The sequence below is a fragment of the Cupressus sempervirens genome, chromosome 7, assembly GCF_028749045.1.
Source record: "Cupressus sempervirens isolate cs-2001-9-10 chromosome 7, ASM2874904v1, whole genome shotgun sequence".
Taxonomy (NCBI): domain Eukaryota; kingdom Viridiplantae; phylum Streptophyta; class Pinopsida; order Cupressales; family Cupressaceae; genus Cupressus; species Cupressus sempervirens.
Window position 1 is genome coordinate 837,813,463 of NC_143124.1, and position 11,850 is coordinate 837,825,312.

The following is an 11,850-nucleotide window of genomic DNA, read 5'->3' on the forward strand; positions in this document are numbered from 1 at the left end:
CCAATTTTAAACATGTCGGGTGCCCGATCTTAAAAAGATTTAGGCACTTGATCCATGTTGCAGAAATCGGGCACCCAATTTTTTCAACATGGATCAGGTGCCCAAAGTTGGTTTTAAAAATCAGGTACCTGATTCTAAGAAAATCGGGTACCCATTTCTGAAAGGTCTCATTCTCTGGAATTGACTTCTACAAAATTGCGACCCAACTTTGTGCTCTTACCCAACTCCTCACCTGGTTGGGATCTCCTAATAGGGATTCAAAGTCTCCTAATAGGGACTCCTTATAATAAATTTTCTAATTGACTACTAATAGGTTCCATCCTTTGACAAGGAACTTATATATTAGTATATTATCTAGTGGGTATCATCCCCATTGGGGGTTTTCCCTGGCTAGAGTTTACATAGTTAGAAAAATATGGTGTTATGAGTTATCTTTGTGCATGGTTATTCTTACTATTCAGAATTACTTTTTTACTTTATTATGTATGGCTTAAAGTAAATAATAATATCTAGGTGGTGACTAAAGTTTTTAGATTACTGATTCACCCCACCTCTTAGTAATCCCTATTTCTAATAAGTGGTATCAAAGGTTGGTAATAGGTTTGAATCCCCTCGACTAAAGCCAAGGGGGTAAATATTGGACTAACCACTAGCCTTCCCCTTTGGGATTCATGAAATAGCTTAGCCACCTCCTACATTTTATAAGTCTAGTGGTTGTATCGGACATTAATAGGGTGATCTTTTGCTACAAAGAAAACTCTATCTTGTAACATAATATTCACAAGACTACTTTTTTAACTGAGTTACAACAATATATTAGTTTTAAATGAGCTAGATAGAATTTCATTAATAGTGAAAGGTTTGATTTAGCATCTAGGGACAAGGAACTAATTTTGTAGTAACTGATTCACCCCACCCATCACAATTACTCTCTACATTTCCAATAATTGGTATTAGAGTATTTGGTACTTGTAGGAAAGGTTTCAAAGACATAAGATTAAGATCAAGATGTCAAACATAAGGGATATTTGCAAGCTTAACAAAGAAAAATTTGCAGCATGGCAAGAATTGATGAAACTATACCTTTCAAGCATTAGAGATACTAGTTTATTCTTCTTGGAAAACAAATATGTGTCAGCACCTAAACCTGTAGGGAACATACCTCTATAGAATATTTAAAAATTTTTGTATTCCTCTTCTACCTACACCATTTTGTTTAGGACTTTGGTAAACCATATATTGCTTCAAAATATTATTACATTTTAAACAACTTACAACAAACCTCTAGAGAACATTAAAAATTTGTTCTATTTTTCTTCTAGCTACACCATTTTGTTAAGGACTATGGGCAACCACATATTGCTTAAGAATACTACTACATTTTAAACAACTTACAAAATTTTCTTCAGTATATTCCCCCTCTTGATCCAAACTAAGAATCTTAACATTGAGAGTCATTTTATTTTCTACAATTATTTTGAATTCTTTTAAATATTCAAAAAATTCACTTTTATTTCTTATGAAATAAACCCAAGTATATCTACTATAGTTATCAAAAAATATAAAAAAGTAATATGTTCCACCCAAGTGATTGATTTTGCATAGGACCGTAAACATCCAAATGTGCTAGTTCAAGAATACTCCTTTCCTTTTCATTGGTTTTTATTGGAAATTCATTTTTATGTTCTTTTCTTAAACCATCACAATTGATTTGTTCATCCTTAAATATTGGAAGATCTTGCACCATCTCTTTTCTTTGTAGATAAATAAGATATTTTAAATTTAAGTGACCAAATTGTTGACATAAACGTCAATTTGTCTATTAGTGACTCAACACTTAGTCAAATAGTTACATTGCTACTAAGGTCTACAGTTTCCATCGAGCCTATCATTCAATTTTTAGTGTTATGCTCTCAAGCCTAGCATTCAAAATGTAGTGTCTACATACCACGCACTTGAGTTAGTTTGTGGTGTCTTCTGAGCTACACAGTGTTTACCGAGCCTCATAAATAATGTATAGTGCAAACTGAGCATAGCAGAGGCTACCAAGCTATTCAATGGAAGTGAAGAAAATTGTAGTGTGAACCAAGATATGGTATATTAACTAAGTTATACTATGTCTATCAAGCTCATAGTGTTAACAATGTGAATCTAAAGTTGACTAAGTAATGCAGTCTCAACTAAGTGATTCAATAGCTACCAAGTTTCTCAGTGTTCACCAAGTCACACACTGTTGACCAAGTTCAAACTACTTGGATGTGATTAATATGGACCAAGCTTCAAAGTTCAACCAAGTGCAAGAGTTTATCAAGAGTTGACAATGCTTTTTGTGTATTAGAACGTCACTAATTTTATCTTTTGAACCAAAGTTACAATGGTTGAGCTTTGTTAATTATGATGAAATTGGTATTATAGCTGATGCTAGTACATTATGATTTGGATTGGTACATATGTAATACATAATACAATATCCAAATATATATGAGAAAAGATATAATGAGTAAGAGTGTGAATTGAAGAAAGCTACAAGTAGCATAAGGGACAATAGAGATTTATCTATCACAGTCACATGATCATTACAATACAAGGAATCTCATCTAGCAAATCATAAATCAACCACTGATTCATCCTAACATGTGCATAAGTTAAATCATTTAATAGGTTAGACTTAATAGTCTTTGCTAAAGCTCCTAACTGAGCGTATACTTCATTATGTTTATAAATCCTTTAACAAGGTGGACCTCACAATCCTTATTGCTCCTAATAGGGCAGATCATCAGAAGTGGTTAATTGTAAGCCTTAATAGGTTAACTTTATACTGTAATACTAAAGCTTGTGGGTATCATCCCCACCCCAGTTTTACTTTCTATTTGGAAGCCTTTTAGGTTATCATATCTTGTGTCAAAGTGTTATGAATGTTTATTTTATTTCATTCTTTCATGTATACAATTAGATCAAAATATTATATGAAAGATTAATTGGTGAAGTAAGATAAAATTTTATTGGTTCCTGATTCACCCTTCCCCTCTTAGTGACCCTTTCCTACCTTATATTTCCAATACATATCACTTATGTATGTATGTGTGTGTGTGTGTGTGTGTGTGTGTGTGTGTGTGTATACATATATATACATATATATATACATATATATATATATATATATATATGTATGTATATATATGTATATATATGTATATATATATGTATATATATATATATATATGTACACATACATACATATATATATATACATATATATATATATACATATATATATGTATATATATGTATATATATATGTATATATGTATATACATATATATATACATATATATATGTATATATATATGTATATATGTATATATATATGTATGTATGTATATATATGTATGTATATATATGTATATATATACATATATAGATATATATACATATATATATATATGTATGTATATATATATGTATGTATGTATATGTATATATATATGTATATGTATGTATGTATGTATGTATGTATACACACACACACATATACATATATATACATATGTACATACACACACACACACACATATACACGTGTATATCTCTGTGTGTGTGTGTGTGTGTGATGACTTTCCATTTTTGTGTTGTGTTTATACAAACCTCTCATACACATTCCTATAACAAGTACATTATTTTGATTTTCCATATCTTTAACTTGATAGCATATCTTCAAGAATTCAACTTCTAGACATTGATTAGCAATTGTTGAAACTAACATAAAATTCTTCTTAATTACTAGGAAACACATAACATTAGAAAGTTGGTTTATACGACCGTTAGGTAGTTTTACACTTATATCACCACATCCTTTTACATAACGTGACCTATTATCTCCTAAATAGATATTTATACCATCATCTTTCCCTTAAAATGTTTTAAACTAATCTCTATGACATGACATGTTGATTGGTGTCTTTGAATCTACAAACCAATCATTACAATCACTTGATTCAAGTCAAAGAGTGTAATCAAAATAAAAGAATAAATCATGAAGGTTATCACTTATTGTATTCTCATCATTAACATAATTACCCTTATATTTATTAATTATGGACTCATCAATTTTCTTTTTATAAAATTCTTATGTGTCATGAGAAATTTTTCCACACTAATTACAATTTCTTTTTCTCGTTACATTTGATTTTGATGTTGCCCCACCATGACACCTTTTTTCTTCTTTATTCATTTGCTTGTCAAAGTTACCCCATCCTTTATTCTTTTACCATCACTTTCTTTTAAATGCCTTGTCCTTCACCATCAGAGATGACTCTACACTTTAGAATCTAGTTTCTTTCTCTCTTCTTTTTGTAGATGGATACCTACCAAATTCTCAAAAGAAGTGTAATTTTACTTGCAACAAAACCAATAATGAAAACTTGATACTCACTAACCAATCCATTGAAAATAACTATTACTATATCAATGTTAGATATCTTTTTGCCAACATTATCTAACATCCCATATATTCTATCATATTTTCATACAAGAAGGTAGCAATGGAGGTGAACTTGGAGAGGAAAGAAGAGATTGTTTACAATATTCCTCTCTTTTTTGAATTAGATAATATTAGATGAATTAGGGGCCTTTGGCCGTGGTTAAAATGAATGGGAACCAATTACAAATGGATGTGTTCAAATATCTTCTAGTAAAATTATCTTTTATTGATTTCTTTGAGAAAAGTCATCATATGTGAGTATTTTGTGTGTTGGGAGGAGAAAATTTTCTTGATGTTTAAACCCTTGTACTCTGAATTTTGTTGAGCTATAGAATCTTTTGATAAAGTCCATTTATGGGTGGACTTCACAATCTTACATTTCATTAGTTATTTAACTATTTTCTAGAAGAAGTTGGGAATCATAAGATGGTTTTCTAATAGTTGATAAGGAACCAACAAATCTATTTCATTCTATATGTTCTCGTATTTTGGTGAAAATAGATGTTTTCCATGGTTGTCCAATAGAAACTTTAATCCAATCCTTAGAAGGATGGTGGAAAAAATCATTAGACTGTAAGATGTCCCTTTTAGATGCATAAAATATTATAAGACAAGGCACATGTCTAAACAATGTGGCAAAGATAGGTACTCTAAGAAAACTTCATGGTAGAAAAGTGTTGAACACAATACTACCCCATCGAAAATGGATGACAAGAAAATGAGTTTCTCATATGTTTTTAGTGAGGAAAATATGTAAGAGCCTCAAGTAGTGTAGGGTGATACTTCACAAGAAAAATGGATAAATTTGAATCATCTTTCTCCTTTTGTTATCGCTGCTATTAATGCCAACATGACTAATCTAGATAATTTTTGAAATATCATTAAGGTTATTTCTATTCTAGAAGAAAGAGAAAAGAAAAGGACTTTTGAAGAACCAAGATAAGGACGATGAATTCATAATTGCTAATCTGTACAATAGAGTAAGTGCATCTTGAAATATGGTGATAATTTTGAGGGAAACCTTATCATTTAGAAAGATGAGCAAAACAAGCTAGAGAAGGTCATAGAAATTTTATAAGGAATGAGGAGGAAACAAGAGATGGATTCCTTCAAGATGTTTCTTCGCTCAAAGAAGGAGGGCGCAAGATATAATTGCAATAATTTTTGGTATACTTATTATTGCTTGTTGGTTTTTACTAGCCCATAGGTCTCTTAGGGTTTACCTTTGATGGGGGGAGATGGGTTTCCTAGTTGTAGCCATGAACTACTTGGGCGAGGTTTTATCTTGATTTGATTAATTAAATATAAAATATTACTGAGAAAAAATAATAAAAATGCAAAAGATTAAAAATGATATGAAATAAATTTAAAATCAATTGTTTTTAGTAGAACAACATGGTCAATATTTACAATATAATAGAAACCCTAGAACTAGAATTGAGTGTTCTTCTCTACTCTTTTGAAATTTTCTAATATATGTCAACTAGAGAGCCTTATTGAAAAAAGTAGTTATATATAATTTTTAGATGATATATTTGTTGGGCATACGTTGCAACAAAATTTTCATGTTGACAAAGGATTCTTTAAATAAAACCTCTTTTATCTGAAACTCCTTTAGAATACAACCTTAATGGATATCCATAATATACATATTATAGTGTCTAATTTTATTTATTAAAAAAGTTGCCAACTTAGAATTGAATATGGTGGTTGTTAAAAAGATGAACCACAAAACATTAATATTAGATGTAAAGTCTGTTGTATTCTATTTTAATATTTAATGTTGAGATAAGGCTTCTATCTGAAACTCCTAAAGAGCCAACATAGATACTAGTGAAGATCATGAGATATAATTTTTTTTGTAAGTAGTTCTTTTTTTTTTAATCATTAAATAGTCAAAGCCTTGGATTTATATTGTTATAATAAGAAATTACAGAGTTCTTTATTGAAATAGGCACTGGTAGGAAAAAATGAAGTAGAAAACCTCCTGTCTTGCCTAGGACCAAAGTCCTATACAAAATACAATTTTAAAAGGGGCATTCACTAGTTTTATATTCAAATATATCTTTCTGGTCATCTAAAAATGCTTACGCATTTATCAAAGAATCTTGATTTGATATTATTAATAAGAGGATTAGTGCCCATCACCTTAAACATCACACATTAATCTCTGCTAATGACAAATTTCTCTACACACATACAATTCAAACTAGTATTTGGGTTAGTTAAAATATCTAGTAGGAAGTGAGAGAAACTAATCCATATTACTGTACAATTTTAATAAAAAGTTGATAGTTTTTTAAATCTAAGTAATTTCTTATAGCACTATCTAGTTTTAGCTAGAGTCCTTAGACTAATAATATTTAAAAAAATTATTACTATGTTATTTGACATCAAGATAATCTAGTATCTACTTTCTTGACTAGTTTATTAGTAATCTAAATGTTTATATATTAATTACTAATTACAGGGTTCGTATGAAACCGATGATTGAGAAATCTATGATATCCTATGGTCTTACGTGCGACAAGGAAATCATGCATGATCCCTAATAATATTCATGGATATTCATTACCAAAATTAGATTACAATAAGGGAATCATGAAAATGACATAATGATAGAGAATGCTCGCAAAACTAAACTAGCAGAAGGCTTCCGATGTACTATCCTCTTCTATACTAATTGTTAGAAAAGTGCATAGATTATATTTCATATTTAAACAATACTAAAATTATCATGCCAATAAAGAAGTGTGTGTTGGAAACTAGTGTGACAGTGAAACCATGATCTCCATGATTCAAATGCTAAACTTATCATATTATTAATATAAGTTTTCAAATTTACATAATAGGAACCATACAACAACTTATAGCTATAGCCAGAAAAGGAACTAAAAGAAACACAAAATGGGCCACTCCTAGGGCAAGAGCCAATACTATACAACAATACAACCACCATGTGTAATAAAAACTAAACCTATGCCTAGGAAGCATAGACAAAATAGAGCAAGCCATATAACCTAAACCAATAGAATACATGTATAAAAACAAGCTTCCTTATCCTTCTTCTAGCAGACCATCATGATCTGTTTGGCTTTGTCCATATCATCAACTTTTGAACCTGGTGGGAACACATAAACCATGAATTCTCTGTTGGACTTAATGAAATTGGGCAGTATGAAATCCAACCTACCACGATCCTCAAAATTGATGTCTAATTCCACATAGGCATCAAATGCTTGTACAAATTTAACCAACCAATCCTTATTAGGTTCTTCACGGACTCCTCTCCATATTAGCAGGATATTCATACAGGCCTCCATTACTTGCCATTTATTGAAGAACATTATATTATCTATAATATACATTAATGACCTCCTAGCTACATTATCATGCAAAAGCTCCCCTAGTTCATATTCCATATAGACCTCAAGGAGTGGGATGCATAGCTTCTCATCCATGCTAAGAATTGTGTTTTCCATACCTACTAGCTAGGTACAATCAAATATGTTATAGCATAGCCTAACTATCTCCCCTTTCTCAATATTAGCCCTAGCCAAGAAACCTATATATGAGCCTATGAAAAAATTGTTTGTTCCCTAGGTATAGTCATAATTAAAGAATTTCTCCTCAATAGGTCAGGCGATAGAAAGCCCAGACACATCATCCACTAGATTTGAAATCCTATTCCACCTCTCCTATTTTACAGACCCTCTAAACACCATTTTCCTCACTTCCAAAGCATGAAAGAGGGAAATTGAAGACTCCATACTAATAGAATGCCTACAGGGCTTCCAAATAAATAAAAATCGTAAAAAGTTTTAGGGATTTGAGCCTTAAATAAAAGATGACAAAGCACAAGGTACAAGAAGTGATTAATGCTAGACACACATACTTGAAGAAAATTATTAAGAGACACTATATGGACATGATTAAACCTAATATTTAATTATTGTTTTCCTTAATACCTTATAATTAATAATTGAGTTGCTCCATATACAAGTAATTCTAATAATTGCTCCTTTTAATGATGTAAAAGTGATTATCAATTCTACCTAAAATCTAGGCCTAACTCTTCTCATATCACTTAGAAATTTTTGTTCTCTTTACACACACACACACACACACACACATATTGATATATATACACATATATACATACATACATATACATAGATATACATACATATATATATATATATATATATATATATATATATATATATATATATATATGTATGTATATATATGTATATATATATGTATATATATTTATTTATATGTGTGTATGTGTGTGTGTGTGTGTATATGTATATATATATATATATATTTATACATATATATATATGTGTATATATATATATGTATATATATATGTATGTATATATATATGTATATATATATATATGTATATATAGATACATATATATATATATATATGTATATATATATATATATATATATATATATCATTCTAAGTTGATATATGTATATGTATATATATATATATGTATATATATATGTATGTATATATATATATGTATATATATATATGTATATATATATATATATATATATATATATATATATATATATATATATATCATTCTAAGTTGATATATGTGTAATATCTTCTCTCTCCACTCCTTGATTAGCTAGCTTATCAAAGTCTATATTACCTTCACGAAAAATATAGTGAATTCTAATCTCCTCGAATTTATCTATTAAAGTAAGAACATTTTCAAGTTTCACGTTGAACACCCTGTTTGGTGTCTGATGCTTTCTAACTACATTTAAGATTATTTGTGAATCTCCTTCAATGATTAATTTTATAATCTTTATTTTTAAGCTTAATCTTAAACCTTATTTTAATGCTTCTTGTTTGGCTGTGTTATTTGTTGCAATGCCCAAATGGTTTGGATCTTTTTACTATCGATTCTTCATTATTTGATTTCACTATACATCCCAAACCTGCTTTCCCTTGATTCCCTCTAGATGCTCCATCAAATTTTAATTTCTTCCACCCTATCAATGGTGGTACCTATTTGCACTCTTTCTTGGCTATCATATCCTTTATAGGGTAAACTAAGAGGGGATTAATTACATGATGCCAAGTTATCTTTATAATCCCATCACATTCTAAAATTGTCCCTTTTGACATTAAATGTATTTCTAAGATGAAAATTCATAACTTCCATGATGGATGGCTCAAATTTATTAAGAAATGTTGTCTTGCTAAATTCTACATTTTGAAATAATCATGTTTTTCTCTCCTTCTAGATTTTATCATAGATTCTAACCTTATTCTTGATAGACCACTCCCAAAGGAGGCCTTGAAAATCCTAGGGGAGTGGAGATGTCCAGTTCAACTTATTCTTAATCCAATACCAGAAATCTTGTGCAAAAGGGCACTTGAATAAAATATGCTCCACAGTTTTAGAATTATCCTTGTAGAGGTTGCATCTAGATAGACCTTCAAATCCTATTTTAGAAAATCTACCAGCTGTTAATGATTGAACTATGCGTGTCAGTCTATATGAGATAGAGGGTAGTGGCCACTGAGTGCATAAGACACACTGAGAAATTGGCAACATGGCCAAACTTATCCTGCAGATCCATATTTTATTTTATCAGGTTGACAATGGACCTCTCTAGCTTCTCCACCTCTAGGTTTTCTAGCCCTTTGTCATATGCTTTTGCTATGACATCTTTTTGTTTAGTGTGATTTCCCCCCCCAAGTAGTTAACCTTTTAGTCCCCATCTCCCCTAGTGACCTCTGCATGGGTATGGCTGCCCAAGTTACCCATCCTAATAGGTGAAGTGATTGTTCCCTGGTCTTCAATATTCTCTATTTTTTCAGAATTTGGGGTTTGGGTATTAGTTTTGAAAGTAATAGAAACCTTGGAGGGGAAAGGACTACTCTAGCCCTTTTCCATTATGTCCTCATTCTTACCCTCACTTTTAGTTTCTTCCTCTTCCTAATCCCCATATTTCCTTCTATTGACCATGCATTTAGGTCTAGGGTCATACATCCTTCCATAGTTATCTGATTTAGACATTCCAGGTGTTGTTAGGGGGTTTTTATCTCACAGCATTTTTCTTGGCTGATTTATTCCCTTCCTAGAAAAGGTACCAATATTCTCAACATCTAGGATTTCAAAATCTTGGGTTTGGTAGGGGGGTGGAGAGTTTTGGCCTGTAATTTTCAAGGTTTGAAAGGTTTAGACTTGAGATTTGAGGGTGAAGGTCTTTGTAAAATTTAAAAAGACAAAAAATCAAGATTTGATGATAAACAAAGTAATTTTTCCCATCCTCGTGTTTCTTCTTAATATTCCACACAAAGTCTTCTATAGAATGTAATAGGAGGAAAGGGAAGGAATTACAATCCTTGGTCCAAAAATGGTTAAAAATAGGAAAGTAGTAGTAATTAAAGACTTGACTTTGTCCTCTGTGGTAACATATTGCATTATGAGATAGCAAACCATATCCCATAGTTCTAGAAGCATTTACCACATAAAACCACCATGGTAATGGATAGGGGCTCCATCATAGTGAAGGAAGTTCCTAAGGCTCATCTCATCTACCACTATTGCCTACTTCCTCCATGATTTTCCTTCCATTGATAAGCCAATTGTGTTAGCTATTAGTTCTTCACTAACATAAAGAGAGATCCTATCAATAGTAACCTAACGCTTCTTCCATGAGCCCACAAACTCCCAAGTGACCATCTCATCATGGCCCTCGATGCTCTCCATGAAAGGGGTGAATCTACCTTCCTTCAAATGTAATCACACAACTTTGTGTTCTCTAAACTCTCTCTCAATTCTTGACAGTTCAATTCTCAAATTTTCTACCTTCATCACTTCATCTTCATCGAGGTCCACAATGAGATCTTCTTCCCCTTCCTTAAGTTTGACTGCCATATCCTTCATCTACTTCAAAAAACTATTCAAAAAAAACTAGAGTTGAATACTCATAGACCAAGCAATGAAGTTTTAAATTATGAAAACCTCTAGTCAATAAAGGTCATTTGGGTTTTTTAGCATTTAAGCTAGGATAATAATTTTTCTTAAGTTGCTAGATCATAATAAATCTGTGATTTCCTTTTGAAGCCAAGTCTTAAGATTTGGAAATCCATCTTGGATGATGTAAAATATCATCCCAAATATTACATTGAATACTAGCTTTCCAATTATCATCACAAGTAATGATTACAAAATTTTTTGCTAAAGGATATTTGTTAATCAACAGAAAGATATCCTCCAAAGTTAGCACCATCATAATTCAACCCACCAAACAAACTAAATAATTAGTGGCCATGCTAATAACCATCACCAAGCTAGCCATGATGAGACTATCCCTATCATACA